We start from the raw sequence: 5,896 nt of genomic DNA, 5'->3' as shown, positions 1-5,896 counted from the left end.
TCGGAGCGCACCCTTTTCTCGGTGGCTGGCGGGCGAGAGAGTGCTGCGTCGCCGGCATCGGCGTCGAAAGAAGCCGAGCCGAAAAAATTTAAAGTACAAACGTGCAAGCATACTAACACAACCCTAGGTAAGGCATGTCAGAGCGAAAGACAGTAATTTCGAATGAGCCAAGAAAGAGCGGTGCGGGGCCGGTCGGAGCGCACCCTTTTCTCGGTGGCTGGCGGGCGAGAGAGTGCTGCGTCGCCGGCATCGGCGTCGAAAGAAGCCGAGCCGAAAAAAGTTAAAGTACAAACGTGCAAGCATACTAACCTAACCCTAGGTAAGGCATGTCAGAGCAAAAGACAGTAATTTCGAATGAGCCAAGAAAGAGCGGTGCGGGGCCGGTCGGAGCGCACCCTTTTCTCGGTGGCTGGCGGGCGAGAGAGTGCTGCGTCGCCGGCATCGGCGTCGAAAGAAGCCGAGCCGAAAAAAGTTAAAGTACAAACGTGCAAGCATACTAACCTAACCCTAGGTAAGGCATGTCAGAGCGAAAGACAGTAATTTCGAATGAGCCAAGAAAGTGCGGTGCGGGGCCGGTCGGAGCGCACCCTTTTCTCGGTGGCTGGCGGGCGAGAGAGTGCTGCGTCGCCGGCATCGGCGTCGAAAGAAGCCGAGCCGAAAAAAGTTAAAGTACAAACGTGCAAGCATACTAGCCTAACCCTAGGTAAGGCATGTCAGAGCGAAAGACAGTAAACTCGAATGAGCCAAGAAAAAGCGGTGCGGGGCCGGTCGGAGCGCACCCTTTTCTCGGTGGCTGGCGGGCGAGAGAGTGCTGCGTCGCCGGCATCGGCGTCGAAAGAAGCCGAGCCGAAAAAAGTTAAAGTACAAACGTGCAAGCATACTAACCTAACCCTAGGTAAGGCATGTCAGAGCGAAAGACAGTAATTTCGAATGAGCCAAGAAAGAGCGGTGCGGGGCCGGTCGGAGCGCACCCTTTTCTCTGTGGCTGGCGGGCGAGAGAGTGCTGCGTCGCCGGCATCGGCGTCGAAAGAAGCCGAGCCGAAAAAAGTTAAAGTACAAACGTGCAAGCATACTAACCTAACCCTAGGTAAGGCATGTCAGAGCGAAAGACAGTAATTTCGAATGAGCCAAGAAAGTGCGGTGCGGGGCCGGTCGGAGCGCACCCTTTTCTCGGTGGCTGGCGGGCGAGAGAGTGCTGCGTCGCCGGCATCGGCGTCGAAAGAAGCCGAGCCGAAAAAAGTTAAAGTACAAACGTGCAAGCATACTAGCCTAACCCTAGGTAAGGCATGTCAGAGCGAAAGACAGTAAACTCGAATGAGCCAAGAAAAAGCGGTGCGGGGCCGGTCGGAGCGCACCCTTTTCTCGGTGGCTGGCGGGCGAGAGAGTGCTGCGTCGCCGGCATCGGCGTCGAAAGAAGCCGAGCCGAAAAAAGTTAAAGTACAAACGTGCAAGCATACTAACCTAACCCTAGGTAAGGCATGTCAGAGCGAAAGACAGTAATTTCGAATGAGCCAAGAAAGAGCGGTGCGGGGCCGGTCGGAGCGCACCCTTTTCTCTGTGGCTGGCGGGCGAGAGAGTGCTGCGTCGCCGGCATCGGCGTCGAAAGAAGCCGAGCCGAAAAAAGTTAAAGTACAAACGTGCAAGCATACTAACCTAACCCTAGGTAAGGCATGTCAGAGCGAAAGACAGTAATTTCGAATGAGCCAAGAAAGAGCGGTGCGGGGCCGGTCGGAGCGCACCCTTTTCTCGGTGGCTGGCGGGCGAGAGAGTGCTGCGTCGCCGGCATCGGCGTCGAAAGAAGCCGAGCCGAAAAAATTTAAAGTACAAACGTGCAAGCATACTAACACAACCCTAGGTAAGGCATGTCAGAGCGAAAGACAGTAATTTCGAATGAGCCAAGAAAGAGCGGTGCGGGGCCGGTCGGAGCGCACCCTTTTCTCGGTGGCTGGCGGGCGAGAGAGTGCTGCGTCGCCGGCATCGGCGTCGAAAGAAGCCGAGCCGAAAAAAGTTAAAGTACAAACGTGCAAGCATACTAACCTAACCCTAGGTAAGGCATGTCAGAGCAAAAGACAGTAATTTCGAATGAGCCAAGAAAGAGCGGTGCGGGGCCGGTCGGAGCGCACCCTTTTCTCGGTGGCTGGCGGGCGAGAGAGTGCAGAGTGCTGCGTCGCCGGCATCGGCGTCGAAAGAAGCCGAGCCGAAAAAAGTTAAAGTACAAACGTGCAAGCATACTAACCTAACCCTAGGTAAGGCATGTCAGAGCGAAAGACAGTAATTTCGAATGAGCCAAGAAAGTGCGGTGCGGGGCCGGTCGGAGCGCACCCTTTTCTCGGTGGCTGGCGGGCGAGAGAGTGCTGCGTCGCCGGCATCGGCGTCGAAAGAAGCCGAGCCGGAAAAAGTTAAAGTACAAACGTGCAAGCATACTAGCCTAACCCTAGGTAAGGCATGTCAGAGCGAAAGACAGTAATTTCGAATGAGCCAAGAAAGAGCGGTGCGGGGCCGGTCGGAGCGCACCCTTTTCTCGGTGGCTGGCGGGCGAGAGAGTGCTGCGTCGCCGGCATCGGCGTCGAAAGAAGCCGAGCCGAAAAAAGTTAAAGTACAAACGTGCAAGCATACTAACCTAACCCTAGGTAAGGCATGTCAGAGCGAAAGACAGTAATTTCGAATGAGCCAAGAAAGAGCGGTGCGGGGCCGGTCGGAGCGCACCCTTTTCTCGGTGGCTGGCGGGCGAGAGAGTGCTGCGTCGCCGGCATCGGCGTCGAAAGAAGCCGAGCCGAAAAAAGTTAAAGTACAAACGTGCAAGCATACTAGCCTAACCCTAGGTAAGGCATGTCAGAGCGAAAGACAGTAATTTCGAATGAGCCAAGAAAGAGCGGTGCGGGGCCGGTCGGAGCGCACCCTTTTCTCGGTGGCTGGCGGGCGAGAGAGTGCTGCGTCGCCGGCATCGGCGTCGAAAGAAGCCGAGCCGAAAAAAGTTAAAGTACAAACGTGCAAGCATACTAACCTAACCCTAGGTAAGGCATGTCAGAGCGAAAGACAGTAATTTCGAATGAGCCAAGAAAGAGCGGTGCGGGGCCGGTCGGAGCGCACCCTTTTCTCGGTGGCTGGCGGGCGAGAGAGTGCTGCGTCGCCGGCATCGGCGTCGAAAGAAGCCGAGCCGAAAAAAGTTAAAGTACAAACGTGCAAGCATACTAACCTAACCCTAGGTGAGGCATGTCAGAGCGAAATACAGTAATTTCGAATGAGCCAAGAAAGAGCGGTGCGGGGCCGGTCGGAGCGCACCCTTTTCTCGGTGGCTGGCGGGCGAGAGAGTGCTGCGTCGCCGGCATCGGCGTCGAAAGAAACCGAGCCGAAAAAAGTTAAAGTACAAACGTGCAAGCATACTAGCCTAACCCTAGGTAAGGCATGTCAGAGCGAAAGACAGTAATTTCGAATGAGCCAAGAAAGAGCGGTGCGGGGCCGGTCGGAGCGCACCCTTTTCTCGGTGGCTGGCGGGCGAGAGAGTGCTGCGTCGCCGGCATCGGCGTCGAAAGAAGCCGAGCCGAAAAAAGTTAAAGTACAAACGTGCAAGCATACTAACCTAACCCTAGGTAAGGCATGTCAGAGCGAAAGACAGTAATTTCGAATGAGCCAAGAAAGAGCGGTGCGGGGCCGGTCGGAGCGCACCCTTTTCTCGGTGGCTGGCGGGCGAGAGAGTGCTGCGTCGCCGGCATCGGCGTCGAAAGAAGCCGAGCCGAAAAAAGTTAAAGTACAAACGTGCAAGCATACTAACCTAACCCTAGGTAAGGCATGTTAGAGCGAAAGACAGTAAACTCGAATGAGCCAAGAAAGAGCGGTGCGGGGCCGGTCGGAGCGCACCCTTTTCTCGGTGGCTGGCGGGCGAGAGAGTGCTGCGTCGCCGGCATCGGCGTCGAAAGAAGCCGAGCCGAAAAAAGTTAAAGTACAAACGTGCAAGCATACTAACCTAACCCTAGGTAAGGCATGTCAGAGCGAAAGACAGTAATTTCGAATGAGCCAAGAAAGAGCGGTGCGGGGCCGGTCGGAGCGCACCCTTTTCTCGGTGGCTGGCGGGCGAGAGAGTGCTGCGTCGCCGGCATCGGCGTCGAAAGAAGCCGAGCCGGAAAAAGTTAAAGTACAAACGTGCAAGCATACTAGCCTAACCCTAGGTAAGGCATGTCAGAGCGAAAGACAGTAATTTCGAATGAGCCAAGAAAGAGCGGTGCGGGGCCGGTCGGAGCGCACCCTTTTCTCGGTGGCTGGCGGGCGAGAGAGTGCTGCGTCGCCGGCATCGGCGTCGAAAGAAGCCGAGCCGAAAAAAGTTAAAGTACAAACGTGCAAGCATACTAACCTAACCCTAGGTAAGGCATGTCAGAGCGAAAGACAGTAATTTCGAATGAGCCAAGAAAGAGCGGTGCGGGGCCGGTCGGAGCGCACCCTTTTCTCGGTGGCTGGCGGGCGAGAGAGTGCTGCGTCGCCGGCATCGGCGTCGAAAGAAGCCGAGCCGAAAAAAGTTAAAGTACAAACGTGCAAGCATACTAGCCTAACCCTAGGTAAGGCATGTCAGAGCGAAAGACAGTAATTTCGAATGAGCCAAGAAAGAGCGGTGCGGGGCCGGTCGGAGCGCACCCTTTTCTCGGTGGCTGGCGGGCGAGAGAGTGCTGCGTCGCCGGCATCGGCGTCGAAAGAAGCCGAGCCGAAAAAAGTTAAAGTACAAACGTGCAAGCATACTAACCTAACCCTAGGTAAGGCATGTCAGAGCGAAAGACAGTAATTTCGAATGAGCCAAGAAAGAGCGGTGCGGGGCCGGTCGGAGCGCACCCTTTTCTCGGTGGCTGGCGGGCGAGAGAGTGCTGCGTCGCCGGCATCGGCGTCGAAAGAAGCCGAGCCGAAAAAAGTTAAAGTACAAACGTGCAAGCATACTAACCTAACCCTAGGTAAGGCATGTCAGAGCGAAAGACAGTAATTTCGAATGAGCCAAGAAAGAGCGGTGCGGGGCCGGTCGGAGCGCACCCTTTTCTCGGTGGCTGGCGGGCGAGAGAGTGCTGCGTCGCCGGCATCGGCGTCGAAAGAAGCCGAGCCGAAAAAAGTTAAAGTACAAACGTGCAAGCATACTAGCCTAACCCTAGGTAAGGCATGTCAGAGCGAAAGACAGTAATTTCGAATGAGCCAAGAAAGAGCGGTGCGGGGCCGGTCGGAGCGCACCCTTTTCTCGGTGGCTGGCGGGCGAGAGAGTGCTGCGTCGCCGGCATCGGCGTCGAAAGAAGCCGAGCCGAAAAAAGGTAAAGTACAAACGTGCAAGCATACTAACCTAACCCTAGGTAAGGCATGTCAGAGCGAAAGACAGTAATTTCGAATGAGCCAAGAAAGAACGGTGCGGGGCCGGTCGGAGCGCACCCTTTTCTCGGTGGCTGGCGGGCGAGAGAGTGCTGCGTCGCCGGCATCGGCGTCGAAAGAAGCCGAGCCGAAAAAAGTTAAAGTACAAACGTGCAAGCATACTAACCTAACCCTAGGTAAGGCATGTTAGAGCGAAAGACAGTAAACTCGAATGAGCCAAGAAAGAGCGGTGCGGGGCCGGTCGGAGCGCACCCTTTTCTCGGTGGCTGGCGGGCGAGAGAGTGCTGCGTCGCCGGCATCGGCGTCGAAAGAAGCCGAGCCGAAAAAAGTTAAAGTACAAACGTGCAAGCATACTAACCTAACCCTAGGTAAGGCATGTCAGAGCGAAAGACAGTAATTTCGAATGAGCCAAGAAAGAGCGGTGCGGGGCCGGTCGGAGCGCACCCTTTTCTCGGTGGCTGGCGGGCGAGAGAGTGCTGCGTCGCCGGCATCGGCGTCGAAAGAAGCCGAGCCGAAAAAAGTTAAAGTACAAACGTGCAAGCATACTAACCTAACCCTAGGT

This window comes from Styela clava, chromosome 13 (genome assembly GCF_964204865.1).
Source record: "Styela clava chromosome 13, kaStyClav1.hap1.2, whole genome shotgun sequence".
Taxonomy (NCBI): Eukaryota; Metazoa; Chordata; class Ascidiacea; order Stolidobranchia; family Styelidae; genus Styela; species Styela clava.
Note: the sequence above shows the minus strand (reverse complement) of the source record.